At 36.4% G+C, this 22,152-nt stretch overlaps 1 protein-coding gene across 3 annotated transcripts in view; it reads right to left on the reverse strand.

Annotated features, from left to right (window-relative positions):
* LOC107084755 (gap junction gamma-1 protein-like) overlaps positions 1 to 22,152 on the reverse strand; it is a 47,530-nt gene that overhangs the window by 7,950 nt on the left and 17,428 nt on the right. Inside the window, exon 2 of one of the 3 annotated variants that reach the window (XM_015374753.1) lies at positions 21,132 to 21,183. The exons of 1 other annotated variant lie outside the window; for it this stretch is intronic. The gene's annotated coding sequence lies outside the window, so the exon portion shown is untranslated. Of the gene's footprint in view, positions 1 to 3,770; positions 4,015 to 21,131; positions 21,184 to 22,152 lie in introns of those variants that run through there. One more of the 3 variants, XM_015374754.1, reaches the window with a different exon arrangement.

Raw genomic sequence — 22,152 nt, forward strand, 5'->3', positions numbered from 1 at the left:
CTACTCAGCTCTATGGGTGTTTCCTCTAGGTGTTGCTTCTCTTAATTAAATTGAATTCTATATTGAAATTATGAAACTAATTGAAACTTAACACGACATATGACTTTGGCTTCTCTGAGACTTAGATGTATTTAAAGACATATAATTTCATATCCCAAATCTCTCTTTAGCCCTGATTCCTCTGCTCTGTTTCTTGGCCTTCATAGCCTTGTTTGTTTATTGATGTTTTCTGATAAACCTCTGACACCATTACAGAACAGCTGAATTTATAATAAGATAAAAAATATGCTCTAGTAGGCTCTGTTTATTAAATAAATGGCAAGTAAAGGCAACAGGAGGTATTGTGTATTAAATCAAGGTCATACACATTTGAAGTTCTGATTGTTTAATGAAAATTATAAATTGCTTGTGGTCGATAAAGAAATTACAAATGTTAAGATTTTATTTTCTGTGTGAGAAGCCAAGGTGTCAAGTTGGGTGGAAGTTTGACAGGAACCAAATGCAGACACTGAAGCTGAAGGTGGTTACTTGCAGATTTAATAACAAAAAAGGGCAACAAAAGCAAAAAAATCCCAAAACATAAATCCACAAAATCCACAAAAACTGAGAACCAGAAATACTCACAACAAGGGGGCAAAAAAATTATGACAAATCAGCAACAGTGACTGAGCAGGAGGTGCATATATGGGAGAAAGAAACAAAGACCAGGTTAATCAGCAGGTTGGGAGCAGGTGTGAACAGAGGAGTCTAGAAAGGAGCTAGGTAAAAGGAGACTGACTTAAAAGGGCAAACACGAAATACCTAAGAACTCAAATACAATCAAAAATAAGTAGAATAACACAAAATGGAAATCAAACCAATGAAAACTCAAAGATAAAACTTGATAGAATCAAAACCATGACACAAGGTGCTCTTTAAGGCCCCCTGATGCATTGGGGGCCCTGGCAAAAACCTTGTTTTCTAATATATAAAGAAATTTCTATATGCAATTGAGTTAAAGAATGTTATCAATATTCAAAACATATAAACAATAAATATGATATAATTAAATTATAAATGGAAATACACTATTCTAAGCAGTTGGAAAGGAGAAAAAAGAAGTCAGTAACCACAATATATCCATCATGTTTTTTACATTCTAGAAGACCTGCAGATTTTGCACATTAAAAATATTTATAGTTATGATTTATCTTTCATGTCATAAGTATTTAAATAATGTAAATACTGGAATAAAGATTAACATTCAGGGTCATGTTAGAGATCACAGTTAAGTTAGTTAATGGAAAACAAGTCATAAATTACACATTGCATTAACATGCAAAGTATGAAACATATGACAGTTCCCCAAATACGTTCAGAAGGTATATTAGGCTATCAATAAAAACTCAACATTCAATGGTAGTAGAATAAATGTATTAACAAAAATCAAAGAAAGATTTCTTTGTTAGCTAAACTGAACCTCATTGTTGTTAATGTAAAACAAACCTGCTTTCCTTTCATATGTGTTTTCCTATGAGACACATACAGAAACCCACACACAGCCTCATCCATATTAATAAGTAGAGCCTGAAGGCAGTTTGGATACTTAATGGGCTGAAATGTAAAGAAAATGTCCCTAATGACTGTCGGTATGGCTAATGGGTCGATCAGCCTCTACTATGACTTTAATCAAACCATCCATGCTGATGTGCTTGAATAGTTTTATTAAATTAATTTAACCATCTATTGCTTTTGTAAGAAACTCCAAGGACTTTGTCTAGTATCATTGACACTATGATTATTTCATATAATTAAGTGTAACTGCAAGCATTTGTCCTTTTGATTTCTCACAGTGACATAAAGTTATGTCTATGGCTGATACCTCATACAATGGATCCAGTAAAAGATTCGGTCAGTCCCAACTGCAGCCAAGATTAGTTTGAACCTGTCAAACGATTTGCTGTTTGACCGCTGCCTTTTAAAATGCTTTTTGTTTAAGTTTCTGTTTAGTTTCCTGGACTTTTTTCGGCTCACTTACTTTTATTGTCTTGATTTTTAACATGTATTAAAATTTCTGGACCCTTCTATTTCATAAAATTACTTTAAATTGAGCATAGTTCCACAAAAATGTAAGGCCTCACCTGGACGTCCAGACTCTATGACAAAATGTTTGATGTTTGAAGCCTATGAAAATCGTCTTATTCCTTGTAGCAGATTATAGAACTTCAAAATGTTCACAGTTCAACTGATTTTTTTTCCTTTTTCAAAGTAGAAACTTTTAACTATACATAAAATACATATAAATTTGGTGCAAATTGTGATTCTGTAAGAAAAAGGACAAAACAGCAAGCTTAGGTTGTTTGTTATTGCATTTTGTTTTAGTGAATCCATAGAGGAGATAAAAAATAAAAAAAAAACTGCATACAGTAAATGTCTGAGACGACTGATGAAATTTGACTCAAGGAGAAAATAGCAACTCTGCACTTCAAAGTAAAAAGGTTTGTCGGTTGTTTTTTAACTCTCAGTGAATGAACGTCTTACAAGATCAGTGAACGGATTCATTAAAACAATAATATTCAACAGAAACAGACCAAAGTCAGGCTAAGAATGAAGAACTTGAACAAAAGACAGAATGTTCTGCTCTGATGTAGTAAGAAAACATACTGGGGTTGAGTAACTGAATATAAGAATAAAGAATGCTTTATAAGTTTACATTGAAATTGATTTTAAAAGTATATTTCTCAGAAAGTACAAAAAGTATGAAGTCAATTCTTTCATTTACTTTATAAAAGTTATCCCAAGTTGTAGAAGTGCTAACTGGGAGTGTTTGAGGGTCACTGCCACAGCGCCCGGTCCCTCTGTTCTGCTGCTGGCATCCTCAGGATTCCCTAATGCCTCACTGAGCTTCCACCTTGTTCCCTGCAGACTGCACACACCAAAGAAATCTGCTCACACAGGAGGTGACCAAACATCTGTAAGATTAAAGCTAATAGTTTTCATCTAAAACAAATGTATATGTGCAGAGATAGCTATTATAACAGTGCTGTTCACATATCATTGGTTTAAAAAGAAAGGAAAAGCCCTCGGTTACTATTAAGGGACTGGAAAAGCTGTTTTGTTAGGCGTGCTAAGATATTCCAATCATCAAAGGAGCAAAACTACACACAGCTTATCTAAAAATGGTTTTCTTATCAGCTTTTTCTGGTTGTCGCCTTTCTCTTTGAGAGCCAACTTTGTTCAGAAGAGTTCCTAAAGTGATTAAAAACATGCACGTCAAAAGAGGCTTTGCGTCGCTAAAGATTATCAAAGACCATCATCTTGCCCACCTACATGGGACACACACTAAAATGTAAAAGTTAGATTTGTCGATGCAAAATGTAAAAAAAAAAAAAAAATTCACTCTGATTTTGGCCTCTAAAACATGCAGAGACAAATACAAAGGAAGGGAAATAAACCGTATGAAGAGTGATAGAGAGTAAATCTTAAGTAAGAAAGGGAGTCTTGTTCTCAGCGAGCGTGTATTTTCACTGCACGCATGAGGAAATAAAAACAAAATCCTCATTAACGGTGTCGAAAGGGAAGAATTACAACTGTAAACAGATTCCATATGTCTCAGGAGGAGTCAGAGGCAGAGCCCTCTCTGTGCACATCTGTGTCTTTTGATTCCGTTTCATTCAAAGAAAAATGATCTTGGTAGCGATCAGTGTGAGATATCTCAATGATCGCAAGTTCAGTTACAATGTTTATAGATGAATAAAGAACAAGAAAAGGTGATGAAGCAGCATACTCACTCTTCTCCTCTCCCAGGTGCCAGCTCCTGTGTCCTTTCTCTACATGACACCCCCCCATCTCTGTCTTCTCAGTTCACTCAGTCTTTCACTCAGTACTTGTAACCTCAGCCGACTTCTATTAACTCTGACCTAAAACCAACAGCTGCATCTCCACGACAAAGAACATTTCAGAACTAAATGCGCACAGTTCAACTGGGATTCTCTTATGAAGAGCTTCAGTGTGTGCTAAACCAAGTGTGAGCATTTTTTCTTCTGAAAAGGAGAGGAGCGAGGGAGTTAGAGCATCTTGCCTCTCTCACTGTGGTACTCACAATGGCCCTCACTTACACCCCTCATCCCCTGCAAACTGGGTCATGGTTGGGGGTGGTGGTGATGATGATGATGAACAGGAGGTGGTGGGTTTTTAATACCCCCTTTGAGGGGTTAAGGGAGAATAGCTGGGGAATAACAGACAGCGGGAACATAGGAGCGCATGTTCCATTTCATTTGAAGGTAAATACAACTCAGACTCTGAGACTGGTCACCTAAGGCGAACACAGGACAAAGACTTCAGGATAGGTCAGCATGTAATTAGAAGTTTGTACTTTTAAAACACTACTTGAGCAATTTTTAGATGCCAGCTTTAAAATACGCCTCAGGGCACATTTTCTACTTAAAAGAAACTCAAAGAAAAGATCCGTGGTTGTAAAGCAAGGACACTTCTTAAAAATAAATCGGCAAAATATCAGAGCTGCAACTGCAGCTAGAAGCACTTAAAAGGAAGAAAGAAAGAAAGAAAGAAAGAAGACAGAAACTCTACCGGGCACTTTAGGAGTAAAGCCTTATAGATCTGCAAAATATGCACAAAAACATATAAATAAAAAGGGCTGCACTGTGAATGGTTCTCACAGGACATTCTGAAAATGGTTGGAAAATGAAGATACTTAAATCTTTAATGCAAAAACTCTTATATGGCTGCTTAACAGTTTTTACCCATACATGTTTAGGTTCCCTCTTTCCAAATCAATCAGAGCCACTCTGGTATGATAACGGGTCTGACTTGCTGAAATAAGCCTGACCTTGTGAAAACACTGCAGAAGGCAATGGATGTTCTGTTACTGTTGTTGTAGAGCAGTGATGCATTTCCAGATGTGCAGGGTTACTATGTAGTTTTACCTAGTTCACACATCTTCCTGCTCCTATTTGAGATCATGTTTTAGAGCCAGCTGGATTCCCCTACATAACTGGGGACTTTAACTTTAAGACTGAGCAAATTACCTCTTTTAGGGACGCTTTCTTTTTTATGGGCCTGTATCCAGAATCTTGTTCTTTCTGACTATAGAAATGGTTCAAAATGCTAATAGCAAACTTTACTGTTTGACTCAGTTGTTTCATAACCTCAGGGTCATATGGATCCATCCATCTGATGGTGCATCTTAGCATAACTCATGAACAAGTCTCGATTTAAGCAGCAACTTTCTCACAGCATAACAGCCTCAGACAAAAGACAGCAAAAATGTCTTTCTGGCCCTTAGAATGATATGATTTTCAAAAAAGCCAAGATAGTACAACTAAATGCTAATTCCAGACACTTATTCCCAGGACCACATTTTATAGGAGCTAAACCGGTGACTATCTGCACTGACATCGAAAAAGAGATTTGCTATTGTAAAATTCAGCACAGAAAAAGTAAACACAGAAATTTAAACACTATAAAGTCTGATGCTCAAAATGCAAACATGGAAAATTTAAATATGAGAAAATCAAAAATTTTTACAGAAACAGTGAAAATATAATGATGCTCACTTTTTATCCTACAGATTTTTTGTTGTTTCCAGAGTTTTTGTTTTTGCGTTGGGATGAGGCCAAAACTCCTTTAGGGAACTCCCATTTTTCCAGTACTCCGCTTCATCTACATGCAGTGAACTCATGGGAAACTCTGGTTCAAGCATGACAGCTCAACCATATGGTATTATTTTCATTATTAGCTGTATGAAAATGAAAAGCAATCTTGTGAGTTTAGTCTTAAATCCTGGGTCTCCGGATGGGACATTGTACATTGTGGTTGTGTTTCTTTCTGGTTGTGTTTTACTAACATTGCATTTCTTAATCATTTGAGACCATATACTTTAAATTATCTAAATGACATTGATTTGAATTTAAACTTTGAACAATATTAATAAAAATCCCCTTAAACCTACTTTTACCACTAACCTTGGTTTAAAAAGATCCCTCCCAGCTATTCAATTGATTTTGAAGGTTTTCTAGCTCATAAATATGTTTTGCTTCATCTAGTTAAGTTTTTTCTTTCTTCCCTTCTCCATGTTTCACTCATCATATTAAAAATGGTCCTAAACATATATTCTTAACAGGGTAGAAGAGATTTGCATCTATTGCAAATGCTATATAACTTAAACCTTTATATGTTGGAACTTTATATTGTAAAAACACTTTACAGTATGTTATTGTTTATCTTTTAACTCTTCACTGTTATGTTATTCTAATACATTTTCCAAAGGTCCATATTTGTGTGACCATTTTGTCTGTAATCGTTCTGCTGATGTAAACACCAGAATTTCCCCATTGTGGGACAATAAATGGATTTTCTATTCTATTCTATTCTATTCTATTCTATTCTATTCTATTAAACACTGGTAAAGGCTGGGTTCCATATTTTTTATAAAGGCTAGTCGGGATGTCAGTAGCTGTGGTTGTAACATATATTTTTAAAGGGCTTGTTTTTTCAAACCTTTTCTATAACTGAAAGCAGAGTTTATATTTTGCAAAAAAGCAATCGAGTTAATTCCTTAGGCAAGTAGTAGACATTACACAAAGTAATTTTTACAATAAGAATTATTAACAGGTTAAAATATCATTGAATTGCAGGAAGTAATTAAAAAAGGCTTAATGAAGGTTTTTAACCAGAAAATACTCAAAAATTGTTTAGTTAAAAGGCAGGGGGGGTTATAATACTGCTAAGATATCATAGAGTCATGAAGGCTCACAACAAAAAGACATTTTAAAACTATACATTTGAATAGATGGTCTGGATCATTTGTAGAGCACAAGATTGTTTAAAAACTAAAATTCAAAATCAAATATTAGTACGTGATAGGATCTTGATATATGTTTCCTAACAAAAGATATTTAATTAAGGAAATTATTTGAAAAACAAAGAAATAACGCTGTTAATTTAAGGCTAAGAAGACAGTGCTGGATTAAATCAGTCTGCATTTTCTATCCCTATTCATTTTATAAATAAAATCTTTAGTTTATTTTTGTAATATTGCTTTGTTTTTGTTTTTTTCCTTTGAGGTTACCAAAACAATTATTTAATTCATACTGATTATGTATTTAAAATAATAAAATATATAGAAAATGACAAAATGAGGTTTTAACATCATTAATGACCAGAAAAAAGTCTTAATTTCAGACTCAAATGAAAACAAGCTTTAACAGAATCTACCTGCATTAGAAGGAACTTTCAGTCCATGATTCCTTCCTTCATGCACTCCTCACTTCTTCAAGACCTCTCCTTGTATTGCCCAGTGAATATAGGCATTATCATACAAGGATATCGGTTAAATACACTCACCAGATTCAAACTAGTAAAGCTCCTTATCTCAGCCTCCATACTTATCTTTTTCCTGTGAATGAGGCAATGCTGAGAAATGTGCCTATATAAACCCTTTTTAATTTCACAGCATGTCACACAAGCTGCACAGCTTCTTTTATACATGCATTTTAGTTGCAGCTATCAAACTCTTTGACATAAATATGAAGCTGAAAGGTGATCAAGTGTGTTTTCCAATGAGAAGAAAAGTGACGTCCTAAGGTTTTACCCGATGCCGCGCTTTTCACAAAGATTACTTTAATGAGATCTATTTTCAGTGTCGGCAGCTAAGATATTAATTTGCACCTAAATCTTTCACATCTAAACTTCCTTTAGCGTTTCGGAATAGTTGAATGAATATATGCATATTTGCAAATCTTTTATTCCATAAAGTTTCCAATCAGTTAGGTGACCTTTGTGATGGTTCTGCAGGATTAGCTGAAGTGCTGAGAATGTCTGACATCCCACTTCATGGTATTTCCAATACTCAAATTTACTTGCAAGTGATAAACTATAAATCACAACCGTAGAGGACGTCTTTGCAGACTCAGGGAGCAAAGTGAGGGAGGTGATTTATTTCTTCAATCTTTTGCTGGCATAATGTGAGAGAAACTTCGGCTACTGTCACTTCTTTTTAACTAGATGTATTTAGGGTCATAGTGTAGCACTTGAAAACAAATCAAAAGGCTCTTAGTTCAAATTCATGCAACTCGTTTGAAAGGCGCTCCAAACAGTGAGCGATTGTACAACATCAGCACTTTGTGTCCTTGGATTAGAAACCTGATTTCTTTCTTTGGCTTGTGAAAGCAACCTCTGAATTATCTGGAGCAGTAACTCTTCATGGTGCTTGACTGATTCCCTCTGACGGCCTTTTTTTGAAGGTAGAGACTTCGATTTATTGGGTTAGTGGGTAATTCCATATATTGTATGAGCCCTATATTTTATCAAAATATCGACTTATAATAATAATCATGGGGTTTGAAACTGATCTAGAGTTTAAATTGAGTAAATGAAAAAAATGACCAATTTATCACATGCAAACATATACAACTAAGGACATAAATACATTATTACAGTTTATATAATTTGCTGATTTCTTTCTAAAAGGGGGGGATGAAGAAGGGATACTTATTTAATCCTACCTCATCTACTTCCTATAGTCCTTAACACCAACATTCTCTCTGATTCCTACTTATTTTTTTATAATTGAATTTTTTTGTGAGTACGAAATACTCAGAAGTCTATAAAGTAACAAAATTAATTAATGTCTGTTCATAAGAAAATGCATACACACATTTACAGGTGCCTTCACACATATTCAGTCAAGAATGAATGAATGAATAATGGAACAATGTGTCCATGATAGCCAGTCTTATGAATTATCCTGATGGCCTTTTTTCTGCAGCCTGTATAGCTGTTTGAATGATGTCCTATAAATGTTACCTCAGACTTCTACTTCAGCAGCTCAGGTGTGATGATCAGTGAACAGTAGAGAATGTGTAATGCTTTATAAGTAAGAAAAGGTTTTTGCTTTACTAAGAATTGCATTACTTTCAGATAGTTAAGTCTGAAAATATTTGATGTGAGATCTGACAAACAAAATCAGAATCAGAGAACCAAAAACCATGGATGATTTATTTTCATTAACCTGGATTCATCTGCTGAAATCAGAAAATATTCCTGGAATTCTTACTATGAGCTCTCTATTGTATTTGTGTAATTATCAAAGAATACATGTAAACTTAAAATTATGTCAACAACAAAATGAAACCTTAAACGGAAAATGTAACAATTTTTTATCTTATCACTATCTTCATGGGATGAAATGAGGATAAACCACCTTATTTTTCACATAACTATCTTCCACAAACATATTCCTGGTTAAATCTGAGCCATATTTTTCCTGCTCATCATGCATAAACTAGGTAGAGGCGACACAATTATATAAATGCATGGTGCACAGAAATACTCTATGAAGGATTTTCCAGTAAAAAATGTTTTAGCAAACTTCTCAAGAAAAGCACAATAGTTTTTATGCTTGTTTTTGAGTTGCTGCATTTTAAATCCTCAGTCCATTTAATAAGCCTCCAGAAAATATGTTTACTGTTTATGAGCAAGCTTAAACTGACAGCACATAGATGGATGGAGAAGATTGGTGCAGCTAAACTCTCCTAATCCTAATAGTCTGGCTGGGAAACTAAAACTAATTCAGTTAATTTCACACACCATTGTCCGTGAAAACACCAAAGTGCTTAAAAAGAAGACCGTAGTGACAAATTTGTCGGTTGGCTTCTTGTTGTTATTTGCCCAAAATGCTTCTGCTGAGGCCATTAAAGAAATTGCTGCATTACAGAGTTTTAGACTGACAAGTGGCTATTGATTTGCACTAAGCGTGAGAAAGCTGAGCCCTAATTTAATGGGACAAAGTGCATCTTTTAAGAAGATGACAGGGTGATGTTTTGGACTTGTCAGCACATGCCATCTGAATTTATATGGTAACATGTGACTTACAGGACTAACAGTAGTTAGTCTATAGCTAGATTCTTTGCTCATAAATACATTAACCCCAGCTTAATATTAAGCTTTTATTATAATAAGGCTCTGAAATGTCTGTTTCTCCATGAGGTAGCAGCATAAGACATATTTATCTGTGGTTTAGAGAGCAAATTTGAAAAACTACAGATGAATGTTTTAAGTATTTTGTAAAGATTATAAGCTCTACAACAAACAGCATCTCACGCGTAAATAAAATTGTTCTTCTATGATCTAATGATCACATTCTACAACTCATTAAATCATTAAAGGTATAAAGCCCTTATAAATTAATGGATTAATAACTATTGAGGGTTTGTAAGAATCATTTAGCTATAAATCTCTATAGTCAATTTTTTTTTCATTCTAATAATATTTCATTATAGAGCAAAATATGACTAAAATCTCTTCTGAGAGGGACTTAGTATGAAAAACTAAATTATTTTACTCAGTATGTAACATAATTAAATGTAAATATTTAGAAATTATCACATGTAAATAATTAGAAATAGGTTAGAATATAGCTGAATTGAAATCATAAGCTGTTTAATAATTTTTAGGAAAAGAAATTAGATATCCCTTTTCAATCCACTTTTTTCTTGTGAGGGTATTAGTAATACTTTCTCTTATGTATGGACATTCTTGTGGATATAGCTTTAGCAAGTTAGCAGTAGGTTATGGTTTTTTACCCTATTTCCTTGTCTCTTACACAACAGGTAAAAAGTTACACAAGAAGCAACATTTACCGACTGTGTGCAGGTGATGAATAAAGGCTATAGTGGGGATAGCTGTTAGCGCTCTTCTGTGAATGACATTATTCAAAGAGGAGGACAAAAATTACACTGTGGAGAACCGCTATCGTGGGCTTTTCTGGCATAAGGAAAGAGCCAACACGAACAAATAAAAATAAAAATAAACAAAACAGGCCACTTTCACACTTCAGATTGTTTTAACTGACGCTCAACAACAACCTACAGGTTTAACATCCATCCATCCATCCATCCTTCTTCTTCTGCTTAAGCGGGTTCGGGTCATGGGGGTAGCAGCTTCAGTAGGGAGGCTCAGACATCCCTCTCCCCAGCCACTTGGACCAGCTCCTCCGGGGGAACCCCAAGGCGCTACCAGGCCAGTCGAGCAACATAGTCCCTCCAGCGTATCCTGGGTCTCCCCCTGGGCCTCCTCCCGGTGGGACATGCCCAGACCACCTCACCAGGGAGACGTCCAGGAGGCATCCTAATCAGATGGCCGAGCCACCTCAACTAGCTCCTCTCGATGTGGAGGAGCCAGTTGAGGTGGATCCTCCACAACAAATTTCCGGGCGATGACTCCTTTAAAATGGAGGTGATAAGCTCCTGGCTCTGCTTAGTTGTTAGGTAAGCTTAAGGCCTATTTCAAAAGGATAGTGTAAATTGGGCTCCCTAGTCTATTATCTTCCTCCCTACAGTGCTTCATAGTTTCACATCAGGCCATTTGGCTGTAAAATCAAGCACATGGACACCAAGGCCATTCAGGAGAATACAGTTACATTGGCAACATGGGCAGGTGTAAAGTTCTACTCGAAATAAAATCAACATTTAATGGTTTCTAAAGCTTCTTCTGCATAGTCTGAGACAGTATTTGATAAAACTCAGTGGACCTCAGTGGTAACTTGTGACCTGCTGCATCATTCTGTAACATGTTTGGATCAGCACATGATAAATACCTTGGCTATCAAGGGTTTGTTTAGAAACTTGTGTGACCTTTACAGTCTCATTCTTGTACTTCAGAGTCCTGCTGCTGCTCTGAACAAAATTTACAAGCTTAATGAAGCCTACCCATGTTTAAACTGAAGGAACCTTTTGGATGAGAGAAGAAACATATTTAAGAAACAGGAGAAGTCCAGTTACTCCCAGCGTAAGCATTTAGAAACCCGCAATGACTTTACCTCACTTTGAACTGTTACACAATATTCACTGTTATAAAGAGGTTTATAGAACTTTCAGAATGAAATATAAAATCTTTGTTCAAGACTTTTCAACAGAAAAGCTCCATCATCTAAAGGTCTGAAACACGAGAGCATAGGAAAACCCAAAATTTATAGGTGGTCCTTCTTATCTACAGTAAACATCTTTACCACTGAACCATGTTTCCCAAAAAGTAACAAATACCAACCACTAAGTCAACATCTGGTTTTCTCTTTTAAACTAGGTCCTCTTTATTGTTAGTATTTTAAAATTATTTGCAAAGAGAAAAATTTCCAACAAGAGCAGCAGTGAGACATGTTTTACCCCCTGCTAACAAAACGTTCATCAACAGCAATATTTTGATGTTCAAAGTCCAAAGGCTCTACATGCCTCTTCTAGAAAAGTAAATAATATGTCTTTATGTTCTGGATCACGTTGTTTTAAAACTAGATGTAAGGTAATGGTGCATTCTTTTAATCATTAAACTATTTGGTTACAGAAAGCATTGAACAGCAACTCTCAACACCAATGTTACATTTGAGTTAAAAGAAAAATAAAATTAACTTTATTGATCTCATATTGGAGAAATTAACCTTTGCATTTAACGCTTTTCCTTTGGGGAGCAGTGGGCTGCCATCGTGTGGCGCCCACTGTAAGCATTTAGGCTGTGGGAATCGAACCGGGCACTTGCAAACCTCTCAGAGCACAAGCGCATTGCTCTAACCACTAGGCCACCACTCCCCTCAACATTCCCCTCAACCGCCAATAAAAATGATTTTTCTTGCCTGATTTATGTCTACCCTCTATTTTAGGTGTTTCTCTCCACGGTCAGGTTCTTCTCTGAAGGTTATATATTTTATAGCAGTTTTATGATTAATTGCATTAATATATCTTAAGTTAAAAAAAGTCAGAAATCGATCTCTTTGAGTCCAAATCCAGAGTAGGATTTTAGTCTTTAAAAGAATTTTAAAACTTCCCAATTACTTAACTGTTCTTTGTCAAAGTGAAGCCCAGACTATTCTAGAGCAGCGACAGCTGAAATGGCAGGTTGCTGTAACCAAAAAATCACATTGTTCCATTTTTGAATAACCCAAATATCAATCATCAGATCCAGACCTAAAAACTACAATTATTTTAAAAGAACACTTACCAGCCACTTTAGTAAGTACACCTGTTTACACTGCCTGCCAATTCACTTGCCAAACAATGATGTGGCAGCAGCTCAGTGCGTTAAGGAAACTAGGTTGAAACCAAGCATCAGGATGGAAAAGAAAGAGGTCTTAATTATTTTGATCTTACCAGAGTTTTTAGTGCCATATGGCAATTTCTTATTATTTAAGAAAAAACAGAACTACTGAATTTTCTATCTCTACAATTTCCAAAGAATGATAAAAAAAATGGAGTGTATCCATGCTGTGGTGGTGCAGAAATATAAATCCCTCATTGATTTCAGAGCACAATGAGCAGGCTAATTTTGATCTATTTCCCTACTTAACTGGAAAGTTAAACTGCTCAAAAACTTAAAACCTGAATATGCAAAGTACTATCTAAAAATGCAGAAGATAGCTTACATTGAAGCAGATGAGCTACGAAAACAGAAGGCCACATTGGATGCCAATTATATCAGCTAAGAAAATGAGGCCATATAGGTCATCAAAATTGGAAACATTACAGAAACTGAGAAGAGTCTCATTTACAGCAGACAATAAGTTGTGGAGTCAAACTCTGATATTAACACAGATGAACCATGGACCCATCCTGCCTTGTGTTAACGATCAATCTGCTGGTGGTATAATGGTCTGGGAACATTGCAGTAGGGGGATTTTCCTGGCACTTTAGCCCCATTAGTGCTAGTTGAGCATTATTCAGCCTTACTGACCCTTCCCATGTCTTTTTATGACCACAGAGTACCCATCACCTAATGGCTACTTTTAGCAAGATAATGCGCCATGTCACAAAACTCAAATCATATCAAATCGGTTTCTCGTGACATGAGAATGAAGCACTAAACTCGAATGGTATCAACAGTAACCAGAACTCAATTCAATAGAGCATTTTGGGGTGTGGTTAAAATGGATGTTATAAGTATGGATGGCAGCCAACAAATCTGCAGCAACCATTCAATGCTATCATGTCAACAAAATCTCTAAAGTGTGTGCCTGGCATTGTGTCAAATCTATGCCACAAATATTGCAGGCAGCTCTGGATGCAAAACAGGTTTCAAGTTGGTGCTACCACTGTGGAGCAAATAAAATAGCTGGTGGCTGTTTGCTTAAAGTCACTTAAAGTCATTGTTTTTCCTGCAACCACACGTCACACTTCTGCTATTGAGCTCTCAATTCTATAAATAAAAGCATTTGCTCATTTCAAATAAGCAGACCAAGTTTTGTCGCATGATTACCTATTGATAAAGACGGAAATTGAGAATGTTTTCTCCAATCTGTTTTTATTAAGAAATTTAAATACAGTTGTCTATTAGGTTTAATTATAGCCTTCATTATGCTGATACGTGAAGTAATTTGATCATTAAACGTTTGTCGTTAGTCAGTTTATATATTAGCTTGGTTACTTTAATAGTATGAAACAACATGCATGTTTTATGAGAGTTCAGTGGCTGATTAAACTATTCCCATGGCGTGCATGTGGAAATGATTAAATCCTTTATTTCAGAAATAACTAGAACTAGGCAGTCCTTGATGATGTTTGTGTGCAGTATGGAGCCATTTAATAAACAGCGGGTGAGCGGAGACCACATTCACATCTTAATTATCATACTCAAACATGTGGCTGCAGCATGCAGGGGCTCATGAGTGAGCAAACATTTCGGCTGTTAAATATTTGTAGTTTAGAGGAAAGTTGCTGTCATTACTCAGGCAATCTGTTCGGGTCATATCGTAGATAAAGCTTGTAGATTGCTGGATGAGTTTTCTTTTATGCGTCTTCATCAGGCATGGGGCACTTCATGCCATATTTTCTAATAAAAAAAGGTCTCATTTGAGTTTTAGATTAGATTCTCATCTGTAATTAGTATGAAGGAGACAAGAAATGTGAGGTGAACGGACACTCGTGCAATTCCCTGCGCAGAACATGTGCCTAAGCTCCTACACGAAAATACACACATCCATGCACATGGAAGCAATCTCCTTAGGCTGTCTCTCACCTGCAAGCTCAGACTCATTAGATTAGGATGGAGGGGGGATAGGGGAGTAAGGGAGCTGAAGGATGAAGGAGTAAAACAAAAGGAACTTTCTGCATGAACGAAGACAGTATGTCTGATCTATTAAATTAGCAGGAAATACAATTCATGTCCTGTTAATCAAGTTGAGCATAACTGCTAGCGAACATATCATTATAGCCGTTCGGTAAATATTCGTGCATTTGCATATTTATGCATGAGTCAGACTGAGTGACTCAGAATTAGATGTTTCATGTTGTTTCCTCAGGCATAGATAGATTGTGTATGTGTGTGTTGGCAGAGCACCTTTGCTGTTGGTGACAGGTTTAGAAGGCTGAGGGAATGTATGTGTCTGCGCCCGAACCTCTGAATTCTGCTCAGACTACTGTACGTGTGTTTTTCTTTTGCACTTACTCCCATTCTCCAGGGATGTGGCCAGTCTTCCATTACAGCGTGTGTTCCCTTCTTTGACAGATCTGTTCCTGAGGCGACTGCTGCTGCTAAATATCACACACCTGGATGAGCAACGCCCGCCGCCTGTCTCTCATCCTATGTCTTCCGAGACCACATTACCTCACTAATAATATCCAACAAATCATACAACACTTTCACCTTGATGAGTCTTCATCATAGTGGCGGATTGGGTTTTCTATTATCTGCAGCATAGATTGAATGTTTTAGGAGAAAAGTCATGCAAAAGGAAGTAAGATGAACAATTGAACCATATCTTTAAATCAGACTTTAAAAAATAAAATCATTTTTTTTCTTTTTATTGATACAATCAAAAATAAGAAAAACATTGTTTGTTGTTTACTATTTTATTATTCTGTGTGGCTCTTTATGCAAATCAGAAATTAATGGTGAGACCCAATATTATGATCCTTTTTTTTTTGCCCCTTGACATTTTTTTACTGCCATCAAAATTAAATGCTTTAGATCACATCTCATTACTAAGTAAAGGCAAAATTATATAAAACTGTTTTCAAAAAGATCCGTTTATCTGTTAGGAAGAAAAAAAATCAAATTAAAACCCCAAAAAAGTGATTAACCCGCATTAATAATCATAATTTAACTGTGATTAATCATTTTTTTAAGGAATTTGATTTTACCAGTAACTATCAATCCTAATTACTAACTAAATGACTAAATAATTATAAACATGTTCAAATCTTACTACCTCTGTGTCCATTTTAAGAGTAATTTTCAGCAGGGACAAATCATGTCAGCATTCTGGAGGATCATACATTTGATATGATAATCCATTGTAGTGATTAATGTTAAAAAATAATCTGATTTCACGTTAAAAAAAAAAAAAAAATCAATAATATAATGACAGCAGTCTTCACAAGGCTGCAACCGTGACAGCTGCTTTAATTTATCTGTTATAAACTTTGGTGAGATGATAAATGAGGCTAAAATGAAATGCATACATTTATTTTCCTCGGCTGTGTGTCAGTAAAGGAGTTTGGTAGCCCACTTATGCAGCTGGATTTGCATTAAGTGCATTGATGCGAAAGATTTAAATGGCATTGGTCTAGCTACTAAAGCAAAGCAAAAACGTCAGACAAACAGGGAGAAGTAGCACGCTCCTTCTGTGTCTTTCTGCGTATGTCCATGCACATGTTTAGGTCAGAGTGTGTGAGTGTGTGTAGAAGATAACACAAGAACAGGCAGTGATGCTCCCTGCTTCTATTTAGTGTGTCCAGCAGCTGCAACTTGCAGCCTCCGTCCATACTGGAGGGGCCATTCTGCTGTCTAAAAGACTGATTGATACAAAAAGCAGAGCAGTGATGGGAGATGTCTTACAGGATAGCTTCGATACATTTTTTCAAACCCTCTTGTTATTCTGCAGCACTTCAGCATTTGTAAGAGCGGAAAACAAAAGCTATGCTTTTGGGTCAAAAATTGGAGCTAGGTTCTTAAATAACAACCCTTAAGGCCTGCTTGAAATAAAGAGATCACAAGGGTAATGCATTCATGAAAGTGAGTCGGAGTTTCACTGCCCCTTACCAGAGGACGGGAGAAAAGGCATCGTTCTGTCTTTCAATGATGACCTACAACCCTTTTCCTTCAATGGATCAATACAGAATTATGGAATAAATTGAGATAAACCACAAAGTAAAAAATATATATATATCAAGCATCCTGTAGGTTTGCTGATAATGCCTTTTTGCTTAATAATGCCTTTAAGTATGCTGATAATGCCCACATTAGCTCCTGAGAAAAATCCTGCAAGTACAGCTGTAAGGAATCATTTAGAAAGCAAACAGTATGGATAAAAAATGCAAATAGAGTTCAACATGGCACGCACAGTCTAATTTGGCGAAATGAGAAAGTGCATGAATGAGGCTCCCTGTTTCTGCCTGTGGCACCAAGTACAGACAAACCACTCGTACAACTTCCCTTTCATAGACTGGGAGCATCAGGGCAGAGACATAGAGCAAGAACACATCATTACAGTGGTGCAATATCTAGTAGGAGACCCAGTCCTTTCCCATCCCCCATCTTTTTTATTTTCCTTTACGGTCGCTCAAACCCCCAAACACTCCCACCCTTCCTAATCTTCTTTCCTCCCATCCCACTCTCCAAAACCTCTACTTTTTTCAATTATTCAAAAAACAAGTATGAAAATTCCCTATTGTTCTGTTTACATAGCTAAGCTTAACTATGTAGTCTCTTAATCGAACATCAAGGGAATATGCCAAATTCTAGCATGAATTATCCCCTAAGGGTTGTCTACAAAATCTCACTGTGATTAAACAATGTGAAACAAACGGCGTGACACGCCCTAAGGCAACACACCTCTAAAGTAATAAAGGCAGACAGACTCAGAGTGTAGTTAAAGGCTTATTTGGCTTAGATCAGCTGTTCAAACTAAAGGAACAGATTTCCTCTTTTTATCAATTAAAATCTCAATTTACAAGTGTCTCTGCTGTTCTACATTACTTCCTGAAGCCAATTTCCTCTCAGACAGTAAAAGAAAAAGAAATCCATCCATCTTTTTTCCCCATCAGGCTTACGGGGGGCTGGTACCTTTGTACAGCAGTCTATGGGCAAAAAGTAAGGTACATCTCGCCAATTAACCGATACATTATTTTTAGACTGAGGAAGGAAGCCAGAACACCTGAGGAGAATCCCTGAATCATTGGGAGAACATGCAAACTTCATTAAAAGATAAATAAAGAAAAAATTATGTATACTCATTGTTTAATTATCCTGAATGGTGCTGGTTCTTAAAAGAATTATACCTTATAGGCAAATTGCACCTTGCTCAAATTGATTTTAGAAAGTTTAGTCTAAATCTTTAGAAACACATATAGAGATTTAAGTCTACTGAAAAAAAAAACTTTATTTTTTAAAACAAGCTGAAGTAATAATCTTTGCAGTCAGCGGAGACATTTTTCATTGTTTTGTTTTACTTGAGAAACTTCAGTGCAATGCTTTAAACAGGATTTTGTTATGCCTTCAGTGTGTTACAGTGCTGATGTGAAGCAATCTTCTGCAGGGCAAAATTAATTGACTTCTACATAAGGGTCAGTTGCAACACATGCTCCCAGAAACGCATGATTTTTTCACATATCGATGAGACTGATTTGTTTTGCTCAAGGGAACTTTCCTGACAGCTGACGCAAAGATGAACTGATTAGAGTTGGGATTTATGACTAACTAGAGATGAGAAGCCTTCAGCTGGATTGACCTCGGATAAGACGCACGGGAAATCCATAGTTAAAATCTATATAGGTAAAAGTGGGAGAGGAGAGTAAACATGAGAGAATATTGTACAGAAGCCTGGATGCATCATAAAAGCTGTTGTCTAAACTGACATGCCAACTGAATTTAGTCTCTCAGCATTGTTAGGACTTACCCCACTCCTGGAAAACAGACTTTGTACGGTTTTAATCAAACATAAATCACAAACAGGTCCCTGAGGATGTAATAGAATGCAACAACACTAATGACTTATTGAATAACAGCTGTCCCATTAAAGCCGCCTCCTTCTTGACACCTGATATTTTCTATTAAACCGCAGCTAGCGTGAAATTGGCACTTAGAGCATCACGATTCATGAAGTCATGATGCTTTATCTCTAAAGGGCGTGACTATGAGTCAATCACTTAAAAACAAGCGTGACTTACTGCAGAAATTAATTAGCATTACATAATGAAATTTGGCTTTCGCCCTGTGGCATGCAGCAGTTTAAAACCAGACATTTTGGAGGATTGAGCGCCAACTCCAGTGTCGTCTCTTCTTCCTTTCGCACACATGCTGCTACGAAAGGGACCATGTACTATACAGGCCAAGGCCATTGTCAGCCACAGTTTAGGTCATTTGCTGCAGATATGTTGTGACATCTTTAAACTATAAAAAAAAATTCCATTTGTTGAAGAGGATAAGTGGCAGAAGAAGGAGCTGTTAAGAGAACTAAGGACAGTAAAAAGAGGCCTTCAAGAAGAATGAGTGGAATGAAAAGCACTGAAGGAGGTTTGTAAAGAGGAATGAGAAAAGTAAGAAATATATTTTTTTTAAAAGTGATGTAGTGGATGCAATTTACCCTGCTCTTCTACTACCTCCTTTACTTTTGGGGCAGCATTATTGTGCCTAACATCAGCCTTAGCAGTACAACACATATAAGGGTTCCAACTTTTTTCAGGGTCATCTTTATGCTCAAACTTCTTAATGTGGATACTTGTATGACTCTATTAAGGGGTACAGTAGGGGTGAAAAATCGGAAAAGGAGTCATAAGTGAGATCTAGAGAGATAAATGGGATTATAAAGTGGGGTGAGTCGGAGAAGAAGAACTGTTGAAAAGGGATAAGGAGAATGAAGTATTTGAAAAGAGGGATGACTTGGTAGAAAATATACATGGTTGAGAAGTGGATGTTATATTAAGCTGCTTGGGTGAGCCTGCTATAAAGATGAAAATTTGGGCGTAGAGCTTGGAATCCTAAAGTTATGAGTTTGAGCCCCACTCCCACAGACTGCCACTCTGGGTCTCTGAGTAAGACCCTTAACCCCACACTGCTCCCCGGATGCCACACGATGGCAGCCCACTGCTACCCATGGGGACGGGTTAGATGAAGAGGTAAATTTGTGAGATCAATAAAGTTCCATTATTTTATTATACAGTATAAGACTTCATGTCTCCTATATTGTTAGCATATTACCTACATTAGTTGTGTACCCAAATGACTTAAACATTTGGTGTACTTTTCTGACCGCTATAATTTATGGTTCGACCCTGAACAATGGTCTCCTTTTTAAGTTTACTTTTATATGTGAAAAAAACACTTTTATGTTTCATGGCTTGAGGAAATAATTCACTGGTTCACACTGGAAAACTAACTTATTTAAGGATACACTGAAGCATCCTTCCATTTGAGTAAATCTCATGCTCAAAAACACACAAACACAACGGCAGACTGAGGCCCTGAACCCCTTCATTTTAAAAAAAAATGTACGGGATGTCGTTCATATTTATGGGAGTCATGACACTAACAACACAGGACAAGGATCTCCCAAGCAATTATACTTTAATATCTTGGTAATAAATCTGTGTCAGGCCACACCATCCATTAGCGATGCTTCACGTTCATCTGACAGCATCTTAGACTTCGCTGTCGCTGTTTTTGCCTTAAAGGAGCAAAGCAGGCCGAGTGAATATTATGACTGAAAGAGAGGCCAAGGTTTGTCATAAGCAATAGTCTAAGATGAGGCAGATGTTAGTTTGACAAAGAGCCTCTTGGATTCAGTTTGCTATAAATATCAAGGTTATAGAAGAGTAAGCAGATACAGCTAATAGGCATAAATTTTATTTTAGCTCTCATCAATGATTAACAGTCAGGTTGTCATGAGTACTTTTGGAACATGTGGATTAAATGGGTAAAAAATAAAAATTATTAAAAAAAATTACTCCACGATTAACCATTTTTAGATTTGAAAAATATGTTCAGTTTCTGTGAAATCAGTGAGATAAGGTAGTTTAAGAGTTAACCATACTAAATAGAATTGCACATTTCAATAAATCTCTCATGATTTAGATACCTTTGACTTTTGTTTTGGGTTTTTTTGTCATTTTTTTACTCATTTTTTACTGTTACTTACTTTAACTTTAACTCACCTTGTAGCTTCTGCCTGCCTGTCTGCATCTGGGTCCAACTCCAGAACAAACCCTTGACAAAATCGGGAAGAAAATTGAAGAAGTAGACTCAGCTTTTAGGTCACTTTAATTAACAGATTAATCTCTCTTTATAATGGATGAATTGAAGAGGGGGTTTTTTTGCCATTTAGGATAGAGATGTTAATTATTTTGTATTCAGGTTAATTTAAATGTATATAGCTTTTCTGAACCAATAAAAATATTTCATATCAATTTGGACAGATTTTTGCATCATTATCGCTGTAAACGACCACCTGATGATGCATTTTTAGTTTTCTGTCAAAGGCCATGAAAATTCTACTTTTACTTCATAGGCTACAATACAAGATGCCTTTCTTAAAGGAATAATACAATACAACCATAGCGCCCTCACCCTCCTCCTGTTCAGAGAGTTTTAAGCAGATCCCCTAATTAATAGGGATGAGAGCATAGTGCAGCTAAATTCAAGATGACCAGTGAAGACAATTCAGCCAAAGTAAGTTCTTGTGCAAATACTTTTGAAAGATGCTTTTAGGTGTTGTTTAAACGATTTCTGGTTCTCTTCTCTAGCTGACTTGCATGTTTGCAGGCGGCTGCTTTTTTCTCAACATAAAATAACAAATGAGGCACTCTGTTTTGGCAACCCTGGGAAACTCACATGATGGATCAGGGACCAGGAAGTAAACATAGGCTACACACATTTCCAAAGTAGTTCTGGATCGTACATCTAGGTTCAAAAGGAGAATTCCAGACAAACACATAAAAAGCTGTCCACTGGGCTGACATGAAGTCAAGCCTCCATTCCTTTCCTAGAAATACATTTAAGGTCAAGTACAACTATTTAAATTAGGACCTTCCCTTTTGGAATTAATGCTGTCTTTTTTGTTTCCCTTAACAAAGACACATCAAAGCAGTGGAACTAAGATTTAAGTGCAGGTATTTCCTCCACCATTAGTTTGCTGTTACACCCGCTGCCAAATTCCAATGAGTCTGACCCGATGCA

This window comes from Cyprinodon variegatus, unplaced genomic scaffold, assembly GCF_000732505.1.
Source record: "Cyprinodon variegatus isolate N-32 unplaced genomic scaffold, C_variegatus-1.0 Scaffold109, whole genome shotgun sequence".
NCBI classification, from domain to species: Eukaryota; Metazoa; Chordata; class Actinopteri; order Cyprinodontiformes; family Cyprinodontidae; genus Cyprinodon; species Cyprinodon variegatus.